The 11501-nt window shown below is 51.2% G+C and overlaps 2 long non-coding RNA genes across 2 annotated transcripts in view; both read left to right on the top strand.

Annotated features, from left to right (window-relative positions):
- The window catches only part of LOC134564372 (uncharacterized), a 3626-nt gene extending 1808 nt beyond the window's left edge, over positions 1 to 1818 (top strand). Inside the window, exons 1-2 of the long non-coding RNA XR_010083540.1 lie at positions 1 to 8; positions 1549 to 1818. The exon at positions 1 to 8 is cut by the window's left edge and continues 1808 nt beyond it. This is a non-coding gene — a long non-coding RNA (uncharacterized LOC134564372). The remainder of the gene's footprint in view (positions 9 to 1548) is intronic.
- A 4928-nt stretch (positions 1819 to 6746) lies between these two features.
- Positions 6747 to 9877, top strand: LOC134547652 (uncharacterized). Its single transcript, XR_010079533.1, has 3 exons — positions 6747 to 8456; positions 9271 to 9321; positions 9514 to 9877. It is a non-coding gene; the product is annotated as an uncharacterized LOC134547652 (long non-coding RNA).
- The last annotated feature ends 1624 nt before the right edge of the window (positions 9878 to 11501 follow it).

Below are 11501 nucleotides of genomic sequence, written 5' to 3'. Positions count from 1 at the left end.
CACTCCAGGTAAGATGGGAAATGGGGTGGGATGAGCTTTATACTCACTGGGATTCTTTTAAAATAACTTTGGCTCATCTCCTACCCTCTGAGGTGGCTGCTATAGCCTGGGCAGGTACTTCAATGACTTCTTTCAAGGGACAATAAAATGAGAACTACCTCGGGGAGATTTGTACCGGGATAAATGGGGGTCAAAACGTCAGTGTCCAGATTAGGAGTGAGCCCAGGATAGAAAATTCCAAACGGGAGTTTGGATGTGGCCACTTTTTCCCAAGGATTTGGAGATTTTCATAGTGCTTGGGGAGGCTTTTTCAGGCAGCTCAGGGTTTCTGTCAAAGCTCAGTCCTGGGTGTTTAATGGCTTAAGCTGGAAAAGGGTAGATTTAGTTTGGATATGAGGAAGAAATTCTTTCCTGGGAGGGTGGGGAGGCCCTGGCACAGGGTGCCCAGAGAAGCTGTGGCTGCCCCTGGATCCCTGGAAGTGTCCAAGGCCAGGTTGGACAGGGCTTGGATCAACCTGGGGTAGTGGAAGGTATCCTGGCCATGGCAGGGGGTGGAACAAGATGATCTTTAAGGTCTCTTTCCACCCAATTCCATGATTCTATGTTTGGTTTATTGATGTGACTCAATTGTGCTGTTATTCCCTGTTCCTCAAACTCTAAAGCTCTCTGGTCCCTCTCCAGGAATCAAGAGGGGATTTTGGGCTGAGATCTCCCAAAGGAGTATTAGAAGCCCCCCTGAGATATCAATTCTCACACTGCAGGTCTTTCCCTTGGCCCACTTTTAACCTTTTATTGATGAATATTTGGTGCCAGGCTGCTGTGGGACCAATTTTAAGACCTTTGCAGTATCCTTGATGTGGCTTTTGCTGCTTTGCTCTGAGAACACTGATCCTTTCAGGAGAGCTACAAGGGAAGGAAACACCTTTGGGCACTGAGGAACATCTTTAGGAGCTTTGATTTTGGGGCATCTCTCAGGAGGAAATGGATCTGCTTCCCTTGGGAGCATCTTTTCCAAAGATGAGGGGAGGGAGGTGCACAAGGAGCTCTTCAGACTTGTGACTTTTCCAGTTTTGAGGCTGGGCTTGGACAGCAATGTTGGACATGTGAGGGAATGGGGCAGGACATCCCTATGGATGGGGACTGATCCTGCTGCCCACTGGGACTGGGAGGGGATGGGAGGGCATGGAAATGGGGAAATGGGGAAATGGAGAAATGGGAAATGGGAAAATGGGGAAATGGAGAAATGGGGAAATGGGGAAACAGAGATGGGGAAATGGAGAAATGGGAAAATGGGGAAATGGGGAAATGGGGAAATGGGGAAATGGGGAAATGGGGAAATGGGGAATGGGGAAATGGGGAACAGAGATGGGGAAATGGGGAACAGGGGTGAGGAAATGGGGAAACGGGGAAATGGGGAAATGGGAAATGGGGAACACAGAGGGGTAAATGGGGAACAGAGATGGGGAAATGTGGAAATGGGGAAATGGGGAAATGGGGAAATGGGGAAACAGAGATGAAGGAACAACCACTCTCCCTCCTCTCTTCCAGGCTATGGCAAGTTCAGGAAGACCTGTGCTCCCTTTGGGGTACTGCTCCCAAAAGTGTCGCGTGGTGGATTTCCAATCCAGCGCTGGTGACTGCAAGGTACACCTGCTGCATCCCACCCCCGCTGGAAGGGGAAATAGGAGCTGAGAAGGGAGCACCTGGGGAAGAGGAGGCACCACTGTGGATTTGGGAGCAGATTCCCAGCTGTCTGACCCCATTGTCATCCCCTCCTCTGAAAAAATAAATAAAACAAAGGAAAAAAAGGAGATGTAACTCTGGTGTGTGTGGTGTGGTTACTGGTGTCCCCACGGTCCCTGCATTAAAACAGGTTCCCCAAGCCCAGCCCAAAGGATCAAGAGCAGCAAAGAAAGCCTGAACATCCACTGACAATGAGCTGCAGGACTTCCAGTGGTCTGGCAGGGTCTGGATTTGGGAATGAGGTGCTATTTTTCCTCTTGACTTCTCATGGCCCTTAACACAGCCCTCTGGAGACAGGAGAGACTCTTTTAGCTCCTTGCTGCTTTTCAGGTCACAGGTTATCTGCAGATGTCTTTAAAAATGTCTGTGGCTCAGCAATGTCTCCTCCCAAGCATAAGACAGCTCACTTTCCATGAAAATTTCAGTCAGTGGGAAACAGAGAAGCAACCAGGCCCTCACAGATCCCATGTCTGGACAGGGGGGGATCCCTCAGCAATTCCGTGGGCAAAACAGACTCCACTTAGGAAAATGAATACAATTTATTGAAAAGCAAAGTCAGGGGAGGGAATAAGGAAGGAAAAAAACCTTATAATTCTGCCCTCCCTGCCTGCTGCTTCTTCCCATTCTGGGTGTCGCCCCCAAATTCTCTCCCTCCTCCCCTCAGCAGGGGAAGGGGGGCTGTGGCCAGCTGTCTGTGCTGCTCCTTCATCCTCAGGAGTTGGACACCTCACACACTCCCCCTGTTCCGGAGTGGGTCCTTGCCATGGTGTCTGTCAGTCCTTCAGGAACAGGCTGCTCCACGTGGGTCCCTCATGGACTCACAAGTCCTGCCAGGACCCTGCTCCACCCTGGGTTTTACACAGCTTCACATCCTCCTTCAGGCATCCCCCTGCTGCAGTGTGGGGTCTCCAGGGGCTGCAGGGGGGATTTCTGCACCTCCCCGGGCCCCCATGGGCTGCAGGGACACAGCTGCCCCTCCCTGGCTGGGAATCCCAGCTCTGGTGCCTGGAGCAGCTCCTGCTCCTCCTTCTGCACTGGCCTTGGAGCAGGGCTCTTCTCACATTTTCTCTCTCCCTCTCCAGGTGCTGTTTTCTGTTTTCCCCTCTTTTTTCTTACCTCTGTTATCCCAGAGGTGCTGCCACTGTCGCTGATGGGCTCAGCCTTATCCAGTGGCACATCCATCCTGAAGCAAATTGGAATCTGTAGAGGAGTCAGGGACTGGAAGATCCATAGGGACTGAGGGATCATTTCCCACCTAGAGAAAGCTCAAGGGGTGCATTGGGAAAATTTGGGACAATTTAACCCTCTGTTTATCTTCTCTACTTCTGCTTTTACCTTGCAATGGAATGGATACATTCAGTGCAGAGAGAGAACAACTGCAAATCCACAGGGCTTGGGATCTGTTCAGCACCTCAGGGCTGTGATATCCAGCTGGACGTGGAAGGGAACCCCTTGTTCCCAGTCCCTTCACGTGGACACACTCGGAGCAGGAGCTTTTCCAGTTTGTGCTCCCCAGGGCAGGCAGCCCCAGCCTGCTGTCAGGCCATTCCAGAGGGAACAGCATCCTGCAGTGCCAGCATTGTTCAGGTTCAAACATCCATTCTCTGCCAGGAACACAACCTGCAGGGTCTCTGCTTGGGTTCAGCCTCTTCTTGGACTGGAGGTGCTGAAGGAATTTTTTTTGTTTCTCCGCAAGGGAGAGGGAAATGTGGGAAGGAACACATCAGTCACAATCTGACACAAATGTAAATGCCAGGACTTCTGTTTCTCCTGCCAGTAACTTGCTCTAGTGAAATGTGTCCAGCCCTGTCCTGTCCCTGCCCATGACAGGGGCTTGCAAATAAATGAGTTTTAAGGCCTCTTCCAATCCAAATCATTCTGTGATTCTGTGACTCTTCCCAGTTTGTGGTGAAGGACACTTTGGGAGGGCGGCAGAGGCCTGAGCCACTCTGGCCATCTCTGGCCTGGGCATTTTGCTATGTTCTGTTAATTTAAGTGTAAAATCTACCTTCAGGCAGCCAGAGGGTTCTTTTGATAGAAAAGACATTTCAACTTGATAACAACTTGAGTGTCCATCGCCACAGGATTCAGGACTCTGGCAGAGGGTCTGGATCTTGACAGGCACCTGGGAATGCCCAGGGTGGGATTGGCCAGGGTAGTACCACTCCTCTCAGGCCACTGCTTTGGAAAGGGAGAAAAAGGGCTCTCAAACTCATTGCTTTCACACTGACCACCCCAACCAATTCTACAAGCCAGCACCAAGTCCTCTCAACAGGGGGACAGTCACAACTCTCTGTGCTAAAAGTTTTGGCAGCCAGGCCGAGAGGAGCCCAGTTCTCACAGGAGGGACACCAGCACAGGGCACACGAGAGCCCTTCAAGGAGCCAAACGGGCACAGAGTGGATGTCTCATTGTCAGATGGCCACTGGGTTGGAGTGACACAAGGTCCCATTCAGCTGGGAACAACGTGTCCTTGGACACCAGCAAAGTCACGCTCCTCTTAGGCTGTCCTCTCTGTCAGGAAATATCTATAAATATCAGGGTCTCCAGCCTTTTTCTTAGCAAGACCTCCCTGCAAGGCTGCATCCCAGAGCTGCTGTGATCCTGGTGGATACCCAGCCATGAGGGTCATCTACGTTGTCTTTGCTGTTTTCCTGATGGCCTTGATGGCCACCCCAGGTAAGGTGGAAAATTGTGTGGAGCAGAAGGAGAGATAAGACTGAACCATAAAGGAATCAGGGTGAAACTGTTCCAGGGAGTGTCCAGGGCCAGGCTGGATGGGGCTTGGAGCAGCCTGGGATGGTGGGAGGTGTCCCTGCCCATGGCAGGGGGTTGGAACTGGATCACTCTAGGACTGTAGGAAAAAAAACTTTTCCAGGAAACTGGGTGTGGGTGGGTCTTGCATGGAGAATTGTGTTGGGTTCGGGTCAAAAGAGTTTTGGAGTGGAGTCCAGCTCCAGAATCACCCCATCCTAAATTTAGCTATCCAGCATCTGTGGGTCTCCATGGGAACTGGGTCCCATCGTGGTCACTGGACTGTGCTGGTGACCATGAGGAATTAGTCAATGTAGATGCAGATTTTTCCTTCTTTCCACAGCCAAGAGCCAGCCAAAAAGGAGCTGCAGAGGGCATTGCTCCAGGGTCTGTGGCAAAGGAGAGAGGGAGGATCACGCTGAGGACTGCGGGAGGATGCACTGCTGCCTGACACACAGGAAAAGGAAGTAGAGAGGAGGACCGAAAGTGATGTTTGCAGTGGTTTCTTGTTTAGAAGAAATTTGTTTCTTCTTTGTTTTCTTCTTTCTTTTTTTTTTTTTTTTTTTCCTGCTTGATGAAAATAGATTTTGCTCCTTTCAATAAAAAATACCCTGAAATGTGCTGTGTGGTTCACTGTCTTCTGAAATTTGGGTGCAGAGGACCAGGAAAAATCTGGTCAGTCTTGCCAGAGAGGCTCTTGTTCATGGAGATGCTGTGGTCAAATGCAAATACTGAAGCCATTCCCTGTGTCCTGTCCTGTCCTGTCCCTCCATCCTTTGTCCCCAGTCCCTGTCCAGCTCTCCTGGAGCCCCTTTAGGCTCTGGAAGGGGCTCTGAGCTCTCCCTGGATCCTTCTCTTCTCCAGGTGAGCACCCCCAGCTCTCCCCTCCAGAGCAGAGGGGCTCCAATCCTCACCCCCTGAACTGCCAATAATTTGGAAATGACCATGGCTGTGTGAGCAGCTCCGTGTGGTGGTGCAGGAACTCTTGGGAGGCACAGGATCCCTGGGACTGAGCTGCTGGAGGGTGAAGCAGGAGGGGAGAGGAACAATCTCAGGTAACAGACTGAATCCAGCCAGGGCTAGTGAAGGCTAAAACTGCATGTAGCTTCTGAATCAGAAAATTGCCACCAATAATTAAGTTTTGTCCCCAGAAAGATTTTAGTTTTGTCCCTTTGTGTGTCATTGAGCCCTGTTTTGGAGTTGGCCTGATGGGGTAAACAGCCCAGGCCTTCCTGCTGGAGATTCTTCCCAAGGACACAGCATGGGGAATGTGCCCTGCAGCTGCTCCTCAGCTGAGGCAGCATCTCTGGGCATCATTGAGGACACATGAAGGAGAAAAATCTGATGGATGTGGAAATGATCCCTGACCCACTGGTGGGAGCAGAGCTGCAGCTGGCACAGGTTTCCCAGAGAAGCTGTGGCTGCCCCTGGATCCCTGGAAGTGTCCAATGTCAGGCTAGATGGGGCTTGGAGCAACCTGGGACAGTGGAAGGTGTCCGTGGCAGGGAATTAGAACCAGATAATCCTTAAGGTCCCTCCCAACCCAAAATTTCTGTGATTCTATAATCCAGGGCTCTTCTTTGCTCTCCATTTCCTTGGAAAACAAAGCATAGAAAAACCCAAATCAGCTCCATGCCTTGCTGATCCCTGTTCCCATTTGCCACTGTGACTTTCCTGCTGATGTCTCCAGGAGGAGCAGTTGGAAGTCCCTGCTGCAGGGACTGTGCTGCCACTACCCCTTGCTCCTGGGGGACTGGGTGGGTTTCCTGGAGAAGAGCCCACCAGGGCTCAGGGAATCTGCCTTCTGCAGATTTTTAAGGATGGTTTTTCCTTCCATTCCCATCAATGTCCTCAGCTGTGGACTCCAGTGTCACCCCCAATGGCACCCACAAGTTATCCTAAGCCCAGAGGAAAGGGCTCCCCTGTCTCCCTTTGAGAGGAAGGAAATCCTGCCTTGCTCCGTTTTAATGCACGGCAAAGGGAAAGGATTTAAAAACTCAAAAAATGATCCACCACACTTTCATCTGAGAAAAACAGAAAATACACTGTGGATAGCAACAATTTCATCTTTTGGGGAGGCTGGAATCAACAGGGATGAACAGAACCTACTGAAGGTCCAACTTGGTGCAGGTGCCAGTCCAAGCACCAGGTGTGGACAACAGCAAAGGTGTTCACCAGTGAGGAACAGGGATGGTGGAGGGATGGGGGTTGCTCACACACCAGTGATAGTCTGGACATGGCCAGGTAATGCCAGCTGGCCTCAGGCCCAGCAAACAGGCCCTGGCACTGCTTAATGGACTGGAATAGACACCTCCAGGGTGTCCAAGGCCACGGGAACAGAGCCAGGAATAGGCTGTGTGACTTCTTTCTCTAGGACTGGTGGGCTCAGGGAAACAGTGGTGGGGGAACAGAGCTCAGGGTGTTGGTTTGTGTTTGTAGTTTGATATCTGTAGTTTTCCACAGGCTGCAAATATAATGTGGAGAGAAGGGCAAACTGATAAAAAGGGATGCTTTGAAAATAATGGGGTTTATATTTGTGTTCCCTTCTTCCAAGGTCTGAAGAACAGAGATGCATGAGATGGGTGCATAAAGGGGACATAATTTCCAATCCTGACGAGCTCCTGCAATGAACACTGAGGCAGAGTAAAATCTCTGGGGAGGAAGGTGGGAATCTTGTGAGGGTGGGGAGGCCCTGGCACAGGGTGCCCAGAGAAGCTGTGGCTGTCCCTGGATCCCTGGAAGTGTCCAAGGTCAGGTTGGATGGGCTTGGAGCAAACTGGGATAGTGGAAGGTGTCCCTGTCCATGGCAGGGTTGTTTTTGTTTTGTTTTGGTTGTGGTTTTTTGTTGGTTGTTTTGGGGTTTTTTGTGGTGGTTTTTGTTTGTTTGTTTGTGGTTTTTGGGTTTTTTTTGGGGGGTGTTGTTGTTGTGTTGGGGTTTTTTTTGGGGTTTTTTTTTGTTGCTTTGGTTGTGGGTGGTGGGGTTTTTGTTTGTTTTTTGTTTGTTTGTTTTGTTTGTTTGTTTTTGGTTTTGGTTTTGGTTTCTTTTTTCTGTGAAAAGGTTTTTAAGGTCTTTTCCAACCCAACCACTCTGTGACTCTGTGACTTCTTGAGGAGGACACACAGGAATTTTTGGGTGGGTGAGCACAAAGCCACACAGCAAAGGCACCAGGAGCTAGAGCTCATCCCACCATCTCCTTGTGTCCTTCTGCAGGGAACAACAACATGGGAATAGAGATCACAGGAGCTGAGAGCCCAGGCCAGTGTATTACTGGCTCCTACATGTCCTCCTGGAGTTCCCAACCAAACATCTCCTCCCACAGAAGCTGCTCCAGGCACCATGGATGGTGAGGAATGCCACAGGAACAGCCCGGGATGCTGGGGCGGCCAGCAAGAAGGCAACTTTGGGTGATGTCAAACCAAGAGAAGACTCAGATCCCTTCCCTACGATCACTGCTCCAGGCAGGAACCAGGAAAATCCCGGCAGCACGGCTGGAAAGGCGGCTTGTAGCAGCTCTCTGCGGCTTGAGAGCTTGAGGCTCAAGGTGAAACGCGTGCCTCGTGGTCGGAGGCCGGGAGAAGATTTGGGGAAGGCTGCCATCTCTTGGATAACTGCAAAACAGCGGCACCGGCCTGGGAAATGCTGCTCACGCCCCCGAGGGATGCCAGCTCCAGCCTTGCTCTCGGAGAAGCGCAGGCTGAAGTTATTCCCGCTCTGCTCGTGCCCCCCGCAGGCCGAGCCGCGTCTTTATTTAGGGCAAACTGGGATCAGAGCTGGGAATGAGCTGATTTTCCGTCTGTCTCACCGTGCCTTTCGGCAGTGGCTGCCTCTGTGCACATCTGGAGTTTTACTTGAACCACCTTCCACCCTCGGTCCTGCAGGTCACACACGGCTGGGAGAGGTGCCACTCGACTTGGGACAGCCTTTTTTGGGTCTCCCTGCCCATCCCAGCTGTGCTCAGGTGATTTCAGGCGCTCCTTTCACCTTTCCACGGGAACCTTTTGCAGTTTGCAGTGGCCACACCTGCCCTGCCATGCCCTGAGGTGCAAACCCTGCACTGCCCCGGTTCCCTGTCCCCAGGGTCCCCTCCAGTGCCCTCTCTCCCAGACCCAGCTGGCTCAAAAAGCATCCCAGCACCTGCCTGCTTGGTGGCCCACTTTCCTGCAGATTAAACATTTGTCTAATGGCCATAAGCTGCTTAAACATGTCTTGGGCAAAGCCCCTTTGTGAGTATCCCGGGAATAAATGGCTTCCTGCTGGGACCACTGCTATGCCCCCACTCCAAAGCGTTTCTTATGCATGCCTCATTTGCTCTCCTTCCCTTTTGTGCCTCCAGTCTGCTCATCTCCTTTCTAGGAGTGAGGGATTTACCCCATGGTGGACAAAGGGAAATGGCCCGTGTTGCACAGCCAAAGAAAATCCCAATCCTGCCTCCCTTTCCCCCACTGCTCCATCCCCCAGGATATTCCAAAGCCAACCAATCCTATACGTGTTTACCCAGCCAGCCAACACCACAATGTTTAGGATCTGCCAATGCATGAGTGTGCAGCACTTTCTAATTAGCCTGACAAAACCCAAATAATATCAGAGCCAACATATCCAGCGCTTCCAGGATTTTCCACCCCCACATGCCTGTAAGTTCTACATTCCATTCCATACATCTCCATTTTTTTGTCCTCCCTGCCACCTCTGACCAAGCTGGGATCTTTAACCTAGACCCAAAAAGCATCAAATACAAATAAGTGACTGTCCTAAAGCTGTTTTTATTTTGGCAGGCATGGGAGGATGATCAAGCCCACAAACACCGGGAATATTTGCTCCAAACAGTAAGAATTGTGATTTTATTTTTAAAGGGAACTTTTTATCATGACGAATTTAACTTGTCACTCAGTTTTTGCCTCTTGAGGATGTATGACATAGACCCTTCTGCTGCACCCATTTTCTTTTTCTGAAAACAAATGCTGACTCTAAAATCCCAATAATAACCCACCTTCCCTTGCTCTGAATACCCACTACAGAAATAACAGAAAAGACCCAAGCACTTGGAACAAGGCAAGGAATTCCAGTAACGCCCTGTGCCCTAAAATCAACAGGATTCATGCAGGGCTTATGCTCTTAGAGGAGGTGAAGCTAAGCTGGGGCTCCTAAGCCATCACTCCTTGGATATTAGAGAAGGAAAGAGCGTGGGGGAGGTGGCTGGGATGGAGAAATAGGGAATGGCTTAGCAATGCCAGCTTTTAGAGTGTCATGGAGGCTGGTGACTGTGATTCCCCTGGGGAAAGAGTGGTCTGGTAGGAGGGAAGGACTCGTGGGCTTCACGGAGAGCTGAAAAAGAGGCAAAGTGATGTTATTGCCCTCAAAACTGTTCTGCTTTTCAGCTGGAATGTGGGGTGTCCCCCTGGTGCTGGGAATGCCAAGGTTTTGGAGACCAGTCCTTCAGCTCCCAGCATCCATGGTGCTGCGAGGGCTGGGAAGGGAAGGGAAGGGAAGGGAAGGGAAGGGAAGGGAAGGGAAGGGAAGGGAAGGGAAGGGAAGGGAAGGGAAGGGAAGGGAAGGGAAGGGAAGGGAAGGGAAGGGAAGGGAAGGGAAGGGAAGGGAAGGGAAGGGAAGGGAAGGGAAGGGAAGGGAAGGGAAGGGAAGGGAAGGGAAGGGAAGGGAAGGGAAGGGAAGGGAAGGGAAGGGAAGGGAAGGGAAGGGAAGGGAAGGGAAGGGAAGGGAAGGGAAGGGAAGGGAAGGGAAGGGAAGGGAAGGGAAGGGAAGGGAAGGGAAGGGAAGGGAAGGGAAGGGAAGGGAAGGGAAGGGAAGGGAAGGGAAGGGAAGGGAAGGGAAGGGAAGGGAAGGGAAGGGAAGGGGGATGGCCAGAAGGGCAGGAGGGATGTGGGCACAGGGAATTCCAGGAGCAGAACATGAGCAGAGACCAGGAAGGGCATGGTTACATTGACCAAGGTCATGTGGTGGCTTCACTGGGATCCCAGGATTTGACACAGGAAAGGGCTGGTGAGGTGCTGGAGCTGTGGCTTGAAGAGGGGGAAAATGGATGGAGGAATGATGTCAGGGAATAAAGGCAATACAGGCAGTGCCTGTATGACCAAGAGGATTTAGAGATATTCCAGGGACATCATCTGGCCAGGTCTGGGTGTCACTGGAAGGGAAGAGTCACACCCCACAGGTCTTGGGGCAACTGCCAGCCCAGCCTGTGACCAAATGCCCCTTCCAGGACCCTGGGAAAGGCTCCTTTGGCATTTTTGCCTTTTAGCTGGGCTTGGATCACCCAGCAGTCAGACCCCCAGCTCCTGCTACTCCCCTGGAGAGTGGATTCAGACCTTCAGTCCCTAAATGTGATTAATGACACCAGTCATAATTACTATATAGGACCAGAGCACCTCAGAGCACCCAGATTCTCTCCAGAGATTTATACATCCCTTAAGAGATTTACAGCTTAAACATGGTCTCCTGCATGCCCCAAAGCCAAGACAGAGTGTCCATTTGGGCTGAACTTTCTCAAAACAGGATGATCCCTCCAGATGGTCCCCTGGGAATGGTTCCTTGTCCATGTTAACTCCTGAACTTCCCAGGTTATTCCAGCCCATGTTCCACCTGAGCTGAAGGGGTGACTATCTGTGCCCCAAATAGCTTCATTCCCAGTTGCAGCCACAGCCCCAGGGATTTTAATTCCAGTTGGGAGGAGCAGGACAGTGGCCACAAGGACCAGGAGCAGAGCAAACCAGAAGCAAAGACCTTCACCAGCAGTGTCAGCTCACAAAATACTAGGCAAAATTGTAACTCATGCAAAGATAAGAAGCCTCTTTTTCACTTTAAAAGTGAAAATGCTGGAACTGAGTAATTACTCCAGGCCTGGCTATCCAGTCAGAAAGCATCAGGCATTTCTGAGCAGTGCTGGGTGAGGGACCGACGGGGCTGGCTGGCATTTCATCCCAGCTTCCTTTCACTTGAGCAATCCGCTCCGGAGACTCTTGCTTTAGTCACTTTTACGGCTCCTTGCACT

Source organism: Prinia subflava, chromosome 2 (genome assembly GCF_021018805.1).
Source record: "Prinia subflava isolate CZ2003 ecotype Zambia chromosome 2, Cam_Psub_1.2, whole genome shotgun sequence".
Classification (NCBI taxonomy): domain Eukaryota; kingdom Metazoa; phylum Chordata; class Aves; order Passeriformes; family Cisticolidae; genus Prinia; species Prinia subflava.
This window is presented reverse-complemented; position numbering and strand designations above follow the sequence as displayed.